The sequence below is a fragment of the Danio rerio genome, chromosome 17 (genome assembly GCF_052040795.2).
Source record: "Danio rerio strain M-AB ecotype USA chromosome 17, GRCz13ab, whole genome shotgun sequence".
Lineage (NCBI taxonomy): Eukaryota > Metazoa > Chordata > Actinopteri > Cypriniformes > Danionidae > Danio > Danio rerio.
The window spans coordinates 44,372,501-44,387,829 of record NC_141037.1 but is presented as its reverse complement, the minus strand read 5'-3'; the positions used below and the strand labels follow the sequence as shown (position 1 = coordinate 44,387,829).

Below are 15,329 nucleotides of genomic sequence, written 5' to 3'. Positions count from 1 at the left end.
ACACATAGTAATCGACATTCCACCTATAACAGAAAACGGAACACATTTAGAGCTGCTTGAGCTTTCTATAGCACACAAAATCATTAAACCTTCACATAAAGGCTTAAACATATTTCAGTTTGAAGGAAAAGAGAATGAATGGGCGGTTCATTCCACTGTGGCGACTTCTGATAAATCAGGGAGGATAGAGAGTGAGTGAAAAGAGAATGGTCTGTGGGCAGGATTTTCTTTTTAGGATCATTCATTTTGTCCGGTTGAGTGAAAGCTTAACGTGAGTGTGGAAAACTGGAAAATGTAATTAAGCAGCTAAAGGGGGTTTTAGGCAGTCGTCAGAATAAGCCTGTTGAGAAAGCTGCTGTTCACTGTTTCTCTATAAGCCCTGGGGGACACAACCTCTGAGGTCAAGGACACAAGCAGGGGTCAACAGTTTACAGCTATGCTGCAGTTACTTATTTAGTAAGCAATGATGATGCATTTAACACAAATTAAATATAATTTTTTTTGTGTATACCGAGGGGTTTATTTATACCCCCCCCCCCCCCCCCCAATTAATGCTGAATCCCCCATTAAGGATGTCAAATCAAAATGTGGGGGTCAGCCCTATAATAGTGAGAAATAGTTTGCTCTGATCTATACCTTCTATAATAATATTAATAATTAAAATTATGGATAATATAAATATTAATTTGACCACCCCTTTAACCAGTGTTGCCAGTGTTGACTTTTCATACTACCTTTGCAACATTTTTTTCAAAAAGCACCAAGCAACAAATATAGCAATTTTTAACATTCATTTGGCAACTTTTAGCAATTTTTAAAAAGTGACTCAAAAGATCAGTGGCTGCAGGCTTTAATCAACACACACATATCATATTCAAATTAAATTGCTAGCTCAGATTGTTTTTCATAACTGTTAATTAACTGATATTTTTTAAGGTATAATTGTTGGTAATTTAGGTAGCAATAAATTCCAATAGCGCTATAATTGTTGTCACTTTCATAAATGTGTTAATTCACAAGTTAAAAAATCCAATAGGCAATTTTTTTAAAACGATGTTTGAAATATTTATAAACTGCCATGAGATTGCGTTGGTTCTTCTCAACATATTACTTTGCGTGATGACATCATTGCGCAATCGCAACTCAAAGTTCTGTTGATCACTGGTTAGCACCATTAACCCTTTAGACAGGCTTGTGCAAAAAAGCGTAGTTTGTAGATTTTATATAGAGTATAACAGCAAATTAAAGTGTGTGCATGTGTGTCTGAGTGTGAGACTCAAAACAACTCAAAACTAATAGATGGCCAGTTAATGTGCGAAAGCATGAAATATTTTGTATACAACATAAACATTTATTTTTGAGTTGCGATTACGCAATGACATCATCATGCACATCAGTAATATGTTGAGAACCAACGCAATCTCACGGCAATTCGTAACTTTTTGATTTAATTCATACAATCTAGTTCAAACAATTTAGTACGATTTGCTCATCACCCAATGACGGTTGGGGTTGGGTGCCACGCCTCCTTTTTAAAATCGTACATTTTCGTACCACTGAACTCGAATTTGCGACTAAACTGACAAAACGTAAAATACTTACGTTTCCTCGTAAGACCAGGCTGGAAAAACCTATTTATTGCGCATCTGGATGTAATGTTTTAATATAATGTAATAAACAGCATTTAGCTACTTTTCGGCGGGCTTTAGTTACTTTTTTTAATTCTAAAATAGCTGTTTGTATTTACATGTAGACTCACTATAAAGTAAAATTATAAGCAAATCAAAATAAACGAAATATGTTTGATTTAAAAAACTAGATGTAATTTACATAAAATATACATTTGGTCCACTAAAGCATGGATTATACAGACTAACATTGACAAAAGATAAATATTTAGTGCTTTTGTGGCTAGACTAAACAACTATTAAGGATTTTAATAAGCAAAAGTGACCAGTGTTTAATGAATCGTGCAACTTAATCCTTTCTTCAAAAGTAGTGGTAACACTCTAGTAACAATTCACACCATTTACTACTGACTCTCTACCTATTTTTAAGATACTAACTGTTAATTTGCACTCATACAGTTAAGTATGATCTTATTCTACATCTCTAATCCTAGCCAATACCTAAACCCAATTACAAGCAGCTAATTAATAAGCAGCTAATTAGTCGCATATTGAGCTAAAATTCTTAGTTAATCCTGTGAATTGTACATTAAAATAAAGTGTATATAAATTTAACCCTTGTGTAAAGTTGAGGATGTTTTCATCCTCTCTGGGGTGATTTTGTGTCTTAGTTTGGCCTTAACTTTTTTTGTGTTGTTCACACCAAAAGTGGTGAGAGCATCCAAGGTCGCTCTGGCCGCCCTCGCAACAACGCTGTCTGCCTTCAGCTCTGGCGGCGAGAGCGCCAAAATTCGCTACATTGATCTTGTATTTAAAGGGGCCTGAGCAGCATATCAATTACATTCCTGCATAAAACATGCTTTTTAGAGAAAAATGTTGCACACTTTTTTTTTTTTTTTATCAAATTCATTTAACCATGGACGATCAAGTAGCATGTGGTGTGGGTTTGCTCCCCTTAATTATCCAAAGATGACGATATGTCTGAAATATCGTGAGGCAGCAATACTGTTTTGTATGGTCGCATGATATTCCCGCTTTTTAAAGATAAATATATATAACATTAATGAACATCAATAACTTGCCAGTAACTTATTTAATGCATGTTCCTGTAAGAAAACATTGTAAATAATTGTAAATCCAGCGATCGCAATAATCAAACACTTGGGAACAACTGTAGTCGGAACCAAGGTTCACATGCAGGTCTGTGTTCTCTGAACCCCTCTCAAGCGGTGGACTTCTTCATTCTGATTGCCTGCGGCAGAACCGCGTCATAGCTCATTACCATAAAGTTGACTTGATTTACACTTTCCTAGACGCCCACACCGGCGAAGACACGCCTTGCAGCTTAACCCCGCCAGCTATCATTGAAAATGAATGACTTCCGGCTACTTTGACGCTCTCGCCGCTTTCAGTGTGAACGTACGGTAAGCTAGTTGAATGCTTTTTTTGGTGACAAATCTTGTTTGGACACATATTTTGAGAAAATATTTTGTTTCAATCAACGATAGACTCTGGGCAAATTTACTACCCTTTCGTTATGTTAAACTGCTAAATTAAATTCGCTAAATTAAACTGCTACAAAAATCCATCACATTTTTTTTTTCACTTTTTTTGTTGTTGTTGCATAAATCTGTTAATCAACCTCAGTCCTGATCAAGATTACAGGATTTTAACTCTTTAATTGTCAAATTTGAAAATGATGTCACTGATTTAATAATAAAAAAACACACATAAAGTCATGTAGTTTCAATATAAAAAAATAGTTGTGTACTGGATTTTTTTTGCATCTTTTATCAAAGTAGTGTGAAACAACATTTGATGGATTGTTTTTGATTAATTTTTATTTCTTCTCCCTAATTTACTGTTGGTGGCTGTTATTGTCTCATTGACTGCCATTATAACCACATTTTTTTAAAAATACAAAACCATGACATTAAATCATGCATTCTTGATTGTTGCTGGTTTTTCCTGTTGGGGTGAGGTAAAATTTGTAATTTTTACTGTTGATCATCAATTAGCACAATTAACATTTTAGATAGGCCTGTGCAAAAAAGCTTAGAGTTTCTGGATTTTATATGGAGTGTAACAGCAAATGAAAGTGTGTGTATATACATCTGAGACTGACCTTCGCGCACTTACCTTAATGTGTGTGTGTGTTGTTTTTTTGTTGTTGTTTTTTTCCAAATCAGTGACATCATAAGTAAATTTGGCAATTAAAGATTTAAGTTCCTGTATTTTTTCTAAACAATTTAGTAGTTTTGATCAGGACTGAGGTTGATTTAATAGATTTATGCAAAAAAAATTTAAAAAGTGAAAAAATATTTATGGATTTTTACAGCAGTTTAATTCAGTGGATGTTTTCATCTCGAACAAAACAAAAGGGTGGGAAATTTAAACAGTGAACAAGGGTTTTTTTCAATAATGTAGAAAATTGTTATTTACTACAATTAGATGTTTTTGCTTCAAGACTAATAATAAAATAAAGTACAGTCTTTAGAGAGGGAAAAAGGAGGCATGAAACGATTAAGGTGTTAATATGGTCATATATTAATGTTTTAGAATTTAGCCATAAATGACAGAGCTAAAATCTGAAAGAGTGTTTGGATTGAACTGCAGTACAGTTAACAAAGAAATGTTGATGACATATAGCACATTTTTCCACTTAAAAATGCAGTCAAACACCTAAAAAAAAACTAAATAAAGGTAAGGGAATATCCAGATTTTACTATTTTAGAGGCTTGATTTACATTTAAGAATCAACAAATAAATGAACACATAAATATGGGAACAAGGTTTGATCTAATTAAACAGCAACAATAAACAAATGTCTGGAGTTCTATATATAATAATTCTGACTTCTACCGTATATCAGCTTGCTATGCTTATGTTGAGTAATTTAACTTAGAAGGCAATGAAAAGAACCTATTTGTAGCCATAAAAATAAAATGACTGAACCTATGAACCTACACACAGGAGGCTGAGGAAAATGCCAATTTTAGAAAAAAAAAAATCAGATGGAACTTTGAGGCTTTTGTGTTTTAAACTCTTCTTTAATATATAGAGATTTGTTTTCCAGAAAAATAGCTTTACAAAAGCCCTAAAAGATAATTTCCGCCTTCTGAGCTGCAGCGCGCACCTGTCCGTGCAGCTCTGCCTTGCATATATCAGTCCTTCTGACAGGTCAATCAGCCAGACAGGGCATCAGAGCGCATCTCCTATTCTGACAGCGGTCAACACTCAATCCAGCCTGACAGTTGACCAGGTACTGCCGCAAGTCTCACACGGATAAGAGGATGAACACAAGGAGCATGGAAAGGGGGTGGCTCTTTGGGTTGGAAATTGAATTAAAGGGAAAGATCACCTAAATCTGAAAATTCTGAAATTTACTTAACCTTTAAAGAATAATAATAATAATAATAATAACAATAATAATAATAAAAATTAATAATAATAATAATAATAAATGCTGGAAACATGAGACCATTGACTTCCTCAGTTGGTAAAACATCATTTGTGGGGTCACATTGTAGGTTTGGAAGCACTTGAGGGTGAGAAAATAGTGGGTACGTTTTCATTTTTGGGTGAACTATCACTTTAAGAGATGCTTTTGCAAAACAACATGCCTAAAAGTAACTGGTCTCAAAAAGACATGCTTCCAAACATTTATATACACATATATATATACATATATATACACATATATATACATATATACATATATATATATATATATATATATATATATATATATATATATATATATATATATATATATATATAAATGTGTGTGTGTGTAATAAATAAATAAACTCAATAAATAAATATAAAAAAAGAGAAAAGCGGTTGATTTCATACAACAAGGCATGATTTTTAAAAGGTGTTACCCCAAACCCCAACTATAAACTGTCATTAAGGAGGAGCAAATCTTACTTTAACATACAAATTAAATTGCACAAATTCACACAAAATTAGCCACTAAATCGAAAAAGCTACGAATTGCCGTGAGATTGCATTGGCATATTCACATCTTAATTCACAAGACAAATGCCAAATGAAGTGTCAGCTAGAGTTTTAGTCCCTTTAATTCAAATAAATTACAGGGAAAGCCAAGAGCTCTGTGCCAGGGCTGAAGCGCCCGAGGGGTTTGCTTCTATAAATCCATGACAGGTCTAAATCGAACGCTTACGATTCGCAGCCCCGAGGAAGATGAGAGAAAATCTGCATTCATCTTGTCATCCCCCATCATAACCCAAGAGAATAAAAAAGGAAAAAAGATAAATAAATAAAGCGAGTCCCAAACAACGTGAGGAGAGACAACAGCAGAAAGCAGACCGGAGCCAGAAACAGGCTATGTTTTGATCCGCTTAGCATGGCTCTCTCCTGCCTTTTGATGCATGGCTAGGAGGAGAGTAATTAGCAATTAACAATCAGGGCTTAACGAGTGTAAGTTATTATCAAGCGAGGGTGAAAACATATCTAGAAACGTCGACAAAGACGTGTGAAAAAAAAAAACATAATTCTCTCATTTCCATGACATCTCGTAGGCCATGTTTTTTTTTCAGATCAAACAGGCTCCAACAAAAGGTCTCAAAGCTCCCCCACTTTTTCAAATTAGCTAAGCCTCTCAGCTCCATCATCCCAAAAATGGCTCGCATCAACAACCCCAGCGCCGAAATCCACATCCGCTGCCGCCCCCTCCTCTCCACCACTGGAACAAGATCGTAACAAGGGGAATAAACTCTCATAATGTCACTCTGAATATCAAAACACAAGGACACGCGTCCCAAACTTTGTCTGAATCCTGTTTTCCTCTCTCAAAGGTTTGTTTTTTTGGGGACTTTCTCTTAATGATGTGTTTGTCTGCTGTGTTTTTTCTTTTTCAGAGGAATCTATTAGATGACTGTGAGTGCGTATGAAATGGCCAGGCCTGACAGCTTGGGGAACTCCGCAGCTGTAAACAGGCTGTAAAGCAACGCGCTGACATATTCAGGCCTTCGCTATTTCACTCCGATTACTTCTTATGTGTGCTGCTGCCCTGCCTTTTTAGCGTCTAGAGCGAGTGAGGTGATTTAAGATGGCAAATAGGATTTCAATCATTTGCTCTCGGTCTTATTATGGACATCAAGTCCACATAATGTTGGTGTTTGCGCTGCAGATGGAACTCCTCAAGAAGGGTTCAAATGTCTAGAGTCATCTTGCATCGCTTTTATTTGATAATGCGCTTCCCAAGAACAACAAGGAAAAAGGCGAATGTGATAGAAAATGCTGTCACATCCTTTACAGCTAAAAATGGGAAGGTTTTGTATGAGTTTTGCCTGTTTGCTTGCATGACAACTTGGTTTAGGGGCTGAAAATGCATACAGTGCATCTGGAAAGTATTTATAGCGCTTCACTTTTTCCACTTTTTTTGTTACAGCCTTATTCCAAAATGGATTAAATTCATTTATTTCCTTAAATTCTACACACAATACCCCATAAAGACAATGTAAAAAAAGATGTTGTGAAATTGTTGCAAATTTATAAAAAAATAAAAAACATGAAAAAATCACAAATCTGGAAATGGGTTTTTAAAAACGTCACAGTGGTCATATCCCATGTAAATACCGATGATGGAATAGAGAGGTGTCAATTAAAGCAGTGTTTCTCAACCACATTCCTGAAGGGCCACCAACACTGCATGTTGTGGATGTCTCCTTTGTCTGTCACACCCATTACAGGTCTTTCAGTCTCTGCTAACAAGCTGATGATCTGAATCTGGTGTGTTTGGTTAAGGAGACATGGGAAACGGGCAGAGCTCGTGGTCCTCCAGGAACGTGGTTGAGAAACACTGGATTAAAGGCAAGTGCAAATCAACACAACAATGGCGGAGTACATGGTCATGTTGCAGTTGCTCAACTGTTTGCTTATGGAAAATCAGAAAATTTACAACAACAGTAGAAACGTATCATCAACACATGGCAAATAAGCAGTGCTGATAATTTGGATACTTTTTTATGCTTAGAATTAGGACGCACAATATATCATTTCAGCATTGATATCGCAATGTGCGCATCTGCAGTAACCACATGATATATTTATTATTATTTTTAGGGGCTTTTCACCTTTTATTTAGATAGGACAGTGGAGGTTACAGACAGCAAAGTATTGGAACAGAGAGAGAGGAAGGGTCGGCAAAGGACTTTTAGCCGGAAATATGTCAGTGCACTTAACCACTAGATATGGTTGAGTCTGAAATATGGTTGACCAGGAGCCACCAAAACACATGTGATTTGTAGAGATTGCATGTGTTTTTAAGAGCTGGGACAGAGTTTTGAACATTTTGAGTGCACAGAAAAAAATTTTTTGAGGTGTAACAAATTATTCAAATTTATATAATTATTTATACAGAATTAATATGATTTAGGCAACAAAAAAGTTTTTCTTGCTTTTTTGCATGGTGATTATTCTATTTTTGTACCTATTTACTGTTAGACTAACCAGAAAACTGCCAAAAAGAGCTATTAAAATCATATATATCGCAATGTTTATCGCAAAATAATAAACAAACAAAATAGCAGATGTTTCCAATGTCGATCAGCCCTACTCAAAATTACATAGGATTGGAAATAATTTTTTGTAAAATTTAAAACTGATTTTCTCGGTAAAAAGTTAAGGAGTTCTAGTCGATTAGTCAATCCGTTCTTAAGTAACACGCAAACAATTTTTTAGAGTGAAGAGTGATCTCCTGAGGTCAGGAGATATAAAATTTTATTTTGCTCATAACTTCCTAAAGTTTTGGACAAAATTCAAAACTGCACTGCAAAAAATGCTTTCACTTATATATTTTTTTGTTGTCAAAAATCTAAAAATTCTTAAATCAAGAACCGTTTTATAAACAAACAAAAAATATTGTGTTGTTTTAAGAAATTACATGCCAAAATGAAGTGGATTTTTTCTTAAGACAAGCAAAACAATCTGCCAATGGAGTAAGCGAAATAATAATGTCAAAAATGATAAACAGAATTATTTTGTTTAACCCATTAGCAGATCATTTTGCTTGTTTTAAGAAAAAAAAAAAAAACTTAATTAGATAAATCAAGCATTTTTTGCTGTGTGGTCTTATTAGATTTAGAGTATCATTCCAAATCGATTGATATCCAATTTTCTCACATTTGTAAGTTTGGCCATTTTAATTTTGTTTTCAAGAATGCATTGACGTATCAGTATGAAACTCAGTATGTGAACTAAGCACATTGCTCTGTACGTACCAAAAAAAACTTAAAGCTTAACTCAACTCAATGCATTTAGGCATGTAGACATGGTCAAGACAATCTGCTGCAGTTCAAACCGAGCATTAGAATGGGGAAGAAAGGTGATTTTAAGTGATTTTGAACATGGCATGGTTGTTGGTGCCAGATGGGCTGGTCTGAGTATTTCAGAAACAGCTGATCTACTGGGATTTTCACACACAACCATCTCTAGAGTTTACAGAAAATGGTCCGAAAAAGAGAAAATATCCAGTGAGCGGCAGTTCTGTGGGCGCAAATGCCTTGTTGATGCCAGAGGAGAATGGCCAGACTGGTTTGAGATGATAGAAAGGCAACAGCAACTCAAATAACCACTCGTAACACGTCAAACGTTAAGGCAGATGGGCTACAGCAGCAGAAGACCACATTAGGTGCCACTCCTGTCAAGAACAGGAAACTGAGGCTACAATTCGCACAGGCTCACCAAAATTGGACAATAGAAGATTGAATAAAAAGTTGCCTGGTCTGATGAGTCTACATTTCTGCTGCGACATTGTAAGGTCAGAATTTGGCATTAACAACATGAAAGCATAGATCCATTCTGCCTTGTATCTACAGTTCAGGCTGGTTTTAGTGGTGTAATGATGTGGGGGAGGGGTGGGGGGTGGGGGTGGGGTTATTTAGTACCAATTGAGCATCATGTCAGTGCCACAGCCGACTTGAGTATTGTTGCTGATCATGTCCATCCCTTTATGACCACAGTGTATCCATCTTCTGATGGCTACTTCCTACAGGAAATTGTGCCATGCCATAAAGCATAAACTATATCAGACTGGTTTCTTGAACATGACAATGAGTTCACTGTCCTAAAATGGCCCCACAGTCACCAGGGGCCTGTTTCAGAAAGGAGGTTAACTGAAAACTCAGAGTATATTAACCCTGAAATAAGAGAAACTCTGGGTTTTCCGTTTCAAAATGGCAGGTTTGTTAAACTCGAGAAAGCAGGGTAAGTCAAGCCTGTTTCTGAAAGAGAGGTAACTTCAACTCAGAGTCAGTTACTGTGGTAACTTACTCTGTGAACCTAACCTGGTCAGAAGCAGGTTTTATTCTCTAAACTAAGAGTTTTATTCTCTAAACTCAGAGTTTCTGTCGGTCTCCTCCCCTTTTTTAAAGATGAAGTGGTATTTCTCGCCTTAGCCTTACGTTTCCACCCACCTATTTTAATGCTCATTTTGGATACGTGCATAAAAACGATTGATAGAAACGTCATGATGCACATAACTTTTTAAAATATGTATAAAAAAAGCGCATAACTGAGTAGGATAAACTTTTATTCGATAGAAAATGTGCGCATAAACTACGATGGAAACACTTTTACTGAACAAATTACAGTATGTACATTAAAAAAAAGATCATGATCATATGATAATGAAAATGTGTGTAAATGGACAAACCAGCAGGCTGAGCACACTGTAACACGTCTTAAATATTGTTTTAGTCATTCTAAAGTGCCTTAACTGTTTCAGTATTAGTGTATATTATTAATTACCTCCGAACGTCTGGTGCGTGTCAAGAGTCTCCGCGTCTCATGGCTTCAGACGCCCCCATGTGTTCATTGTGTTTCAGCATTGTCTTCTGACATCGAGGCGCAAGTACATTAATTAGGCTAAATAAAGAATTAATTGACGCAGCTTCTTCTACCACAGTAAATTCTGTTTTTACTGTTGATATTTGGTGCCAGTTTAATCATGAAGTGACAATTTTTTTCTCTTTGACTCGTTGGATGGAATTTTATTCGCATCTTTTATGCAATATTCTAGTTTTGCACATACATTTATGTAATATATTTGGATGGAAACATAGCTATTGCCTACATTTTAGTCACACACAGAAGAACTGTACTAGAATGGCTTATCCTTTTTTAATAAATAATTAAATTCACCTTCGACATGCGTGTAATTAGATTAATGGGATTATTATTTTTCAAAAAATTATTTTTAGTACTGCTTACCTTCGAAATGTTATATTAACCTCTATCACTTGATCAATAAAAAAGGCAGACACACAAGTGCACTGTTAAATCATTTAAAACTAATAAATGTATAAAAAAGTTTAGAAAAAAAAAATATATACGTCACAAATTACATTACTCATTTTATTATACTTAAATATTTAAATACTTAAAAAGTGAAATTAGGCATTAACTTGAGCAGCTGTTTTCCCACGCTAACTGTCTCTTCTTCACTGATGGTTTCTTCTTTTCAAATATATACACTCATATTTGCTATAACTTTGCATGAGAACATCAAGTTCAGCTGGAGAAAGAAATGGTGATCTCTTTTATAAGATATTGCCATAGTCACTCGTAATGTCTGCGCTCCATTGATAATGCCTTTTTAAAGTCACGGTGTGCTCACTTAACTCTGAGTTGGTCTCCTCGAAGTTGATTGACCCAACTCAGATTAGCTGTTCTGAAACCGAAAACTCTGAGTTTTTAATCTCTCTGTAAATCAACTCAGAGTTCTAGTTTAAACTCTGAGTTGTTTGAACCTCCTTACTGAAACAGGCCCCAGATCTCAATCCAATAGAGCACTTGATATGTGGTGGAAATGGAGATTCGCATCATGGATGTGCAGCTGATAAATCTGCAGCAACTGCGTCAAACTCCTAGAATCACTAGTCATATTTTCAACTAATTGGACTTGGATATTCTTCAATAGTGGCAGAACGTAATGGCATTTGTGTTGATGGACAAACCACATCAATATCATATCAAGTTAAACTTTTATGATCTAGGATTAGCAGATATAATATTGTAAACATGGCAACAAATGATATTGGTTATAATTTGTTGTTAGTGACATGAAATATCATTAAATAAACAGATGTCTTTAAAGCAACCATTATTTTTGCTTTGATGTTGAAAAGGAACAGGGTTGTAGCTGGGATTCTCTTAAACATATTCAAAAACATACACTCAGATGCTTTGAAGCCATTTTAAAATATCATGTACTTACAAAAATAAACCTGAAACCATGAGCATCAATGTCTTCAAAGGTGAACTTTCCCAGCTGGAAGGACAATGCCATTGCAATTGATGAATCTAGAACATCATTTGGATTGCCAAGCTTTTTATTTTCGGTGGCCCGCTGCCATCAAGTTGGTTTAAATAAGGAAGGATTAGTGGATTGGGGGAATTAGCAGTAAAGTTGGCAGGCAAAACCCTAGCACTAAAAGTGGAAAGAAAAGAAAAATGGTCTCTGAAAACAGGTACTAGCTCATTTACAGCTGTTTATTTATTCCTGTTACAACTATTTAATAGAAGCTATTGAAATAAAAAGTATAAATATAAAAAATATTGTGAATTAGACGAAGCTTCTGTAACTTCCTGTACATACTGTTCTACACATTCAATTTTATACGTCAGTTCACCCAAAAAAGAAAAGTATGCTATTAATTACTCTGCCTCATGTCATTCCAAACAACTGAGGCCTTTGTCTTCAGAACAAAGTTTAAGATATTTTAGGTGAAATCTAAGAGCTCCTCCATTGATCCAAGGTTCCAAAGTATTTCGAAGTGCAGAAAAAGCCCTAAAACAGACCATAAACTGATAATAACAATAATATTGGTAATTTCCATTAATCATTCTTTGTTTATTTAGCGTTTTTACTGGACACTCAAACCGCTTTACACATCGGGGAGGAATCTGATCACCCACCACCAGTGTGCAGCATCCACCTGGATGATGCGACGGCAGCCATATTGCACCAGTCCGCACACCACACACCAGCTGATTGGTGGAGAGGAGACAGAGTGATGAAGCCAATTATGATATGGTAATGGTTAGGAGGTCATGAGAGACAGAGGCCAGTGGGCAAATTTGGCCAGAGTTAAACCCCGCTCTTTTTGAAGGACATTTAACGAGTCTGGACTTCGGTTTAATGTCTCATCGGAAAGATGGTGCTCACTGTGCAGTATAGAGTCCCCTTCACTATATTGGGGCATTAGGAACCACACAGACTGCAGGCTGACCGCCCCGGTCTTACTAACACCACTCCCGGCAGCAACCTAGCTTTCCCATGCAGTCTCCCATTCAGGTACTGACCAGGCGCAGCCCTGCTTAGCTTCTGTGGGCAACCATGTGAGAGTGGCAGAGAGCTAGCTGCCGGTTATACCTTCAGAGTTTCAACTAAAATGTAAAACTAAAATAATGACTTTATTTAGCAGTTTCTTCTCCTCAGTGTCAGTATATTGTGCACTCATATCCTCCTAAGACCCAAAGAAAAAAAAAGGTTTTCTTGTTATTTTTTTCTCTGATTTTCTACATCCTTTGGGTTAAAAAAAATCTACAATTTAGAGTTTTTACGTTTTGTTTTTATTTTTAATTTTACAGCATGTTCACTTTAGTGGACAACAGGACCATTTTAGTTCGAAACGACCACCAAACACAAAACTGCAAGACAGCAAAACTGTATAGGATATGCCTGTAAAGGGATATTAATCCGATATTAATGTAACAAAAACTAAACAAAAGCCATTTTTTTTTTGTATTGAAATTCCTGAAATAGTTTAGTCTGAAAAAGAGCCGAACTCAAAAAAAAAAACAAACAAACAAAAAAAGTGATGTTAATCCAAAAGAAATTTACCATAAAAGCGTTTTAAAACTGATTGTCATTCTCTAATTGTCTCTAATACTAATTGTCTGATTGTCAGACTCTAAGTCAGAGTCTCCCTCAACTATTTTATAAAGAATCCTCTCTGCTTCAGTTCTGCCCCCTACAACATACAGTTAATTACATTAAGATGGTCCTGGCGTCCACTATAGTTGACATTTAAAAAAGGATGATATTCTGAAATACAAGTTAACAGCTTTGAAAGCTAAATGTATTGTTCCTGACACTTTAATAAACAAATTTATATGTAATAATAATGGCAAAAAACATTTAAAAAGCTAAATTTTACATATCTCTCTCCTTTCCATAAAATGTGCTTGTTTGTATGCCGGCCATTTTGGATGCAGTGTAAGAAGTGGTTCCTTGCATGCCAGCCAATTGAATGACATATCACTATAAAGCCCAGGATGTCCTCTGAACAGTACAACAAGACTTAATAGAGTAGCTCAAACAATTCAAAGAAAATTCATAAAACACAATGTCCACTACAGAGGACACAAGTCAATGGGTGGGGTCTCACCTTGTCCTCTGTTTAAAATGAATCACAGGCGATTATAAGGCAATACATCACAAGTGCGATGAACACCATGCCCACTATACTGACACTGAGGAGAAGAAACTGATGTTTGTTTTATGCACAAACTAATATATTCTCATAGCTTGATGCTATTCTAATTGAACCACTTAAGGCATATTGTCTATTTTGTTTGTTTTTTCAAACTTCAAGGGATTCTGGAACCTTGCTGTCAGTGGAGAAGCTCTCAAATTTCACCTATAATATATAAATTTGTGTTGTAAAGACTAAGGAATGTCACAGGATTTTGGAAAAACATGAGAATGAGTAATTAATGCCATCATTTTCCTTTTTGTATGAACTAACATTTTAATTCAGAGCTGAAAAAATAAAAACAATCCAGTTTTGGCATAAAACACCATCAACCCTTCCTTCACCTCTCTCAACACTCTCTTAAACAAAGGGCCACATTCAGCCTGACAGGGCCAGTTTAGCGGCAGCTAGGAAAAGGTTACATTGCCAAGTGGGGATGGAAGGGAAAACGGACAGAAAGAATATTTGTATTAATTCTTTTATTAAGAGACTTGATTCTATTAAACGCCCCAAATGCATTCATCCCGTAGTTTCCAATTAGATATGACAGCTCCTACATTACCAACAACAAATATAGCAGAGGGCAGACCCAGAGGCCATCAAAGACCCCTGACAATGACCCTTGTGCTTAATGATGAAAACAAGCGCTCTCGCTCCTGCAGTCTCTCTCTCTCTCCCTCCCTCAGCTGTAGCTTCTCTCCCACACATCCCGTTCCTGACTATACACTCCCTTAACAAACACACTTTCGAGTGCTTGCTTTTGGTTTGTGTTTGGACAAAATTCAAAATTGGTCTGGAAATTGCTCAGTGTTTGTGTCTGAAACCCTGTTAAAAGCTTTAAAGCGATCAGGGTTGACAGAGATCAAGACATGTTCTCAGGTAGCACAAGAAAACAACATGTATGGAGATACTCGCAAATACACACAAATCTTGTAAAATGCAGATGAAGAAAATTGACTATGTTCTCTTTAGTAAATTCTATGCATAAGCAAAGATTAAAAATAGAGAATGAAAATGTGTCATCACATCACAATGCATTCTGGGATTTTAAGAACATTGTTGATCTCTATAGGCTTATTTTATCATATATACACACTGATCAGCAATAAAATGTACGCGCTTACACCACAAATAAAGAAGAAAATCTCATATGAAAATACCTGGTCACTCCTCTGCATCCATGCTCAGCTTCTCC

At 35.9% G+C, this 15,329-nt stretch overlaps 1 long non-coding RNA gene across 2 annotated transcripts in view; it reads left to right on the top strand.

The window, feature by feature from the left end:
- Positions 1 to 7,163, top strand: part of LOC141378444 (uncharacterized) — a 73,682-nt gene extending 66,519 nt beyond the window's left edge. For both annotated transcript variants that reach the window (XR_015513723.1, XR_015513722.1), the window contains exon 4: positions 6,512 to 7,163. This is a non-coding gene — a long non-coding RNA (uncharacterized LOC141378444). The remainder of the gene's footprint in view (positions 1 to 6,511) is intronic.
- The last annotated feature ends 8,166 nt before the right edge of the window (positions 7,164 to 15,329 follow it).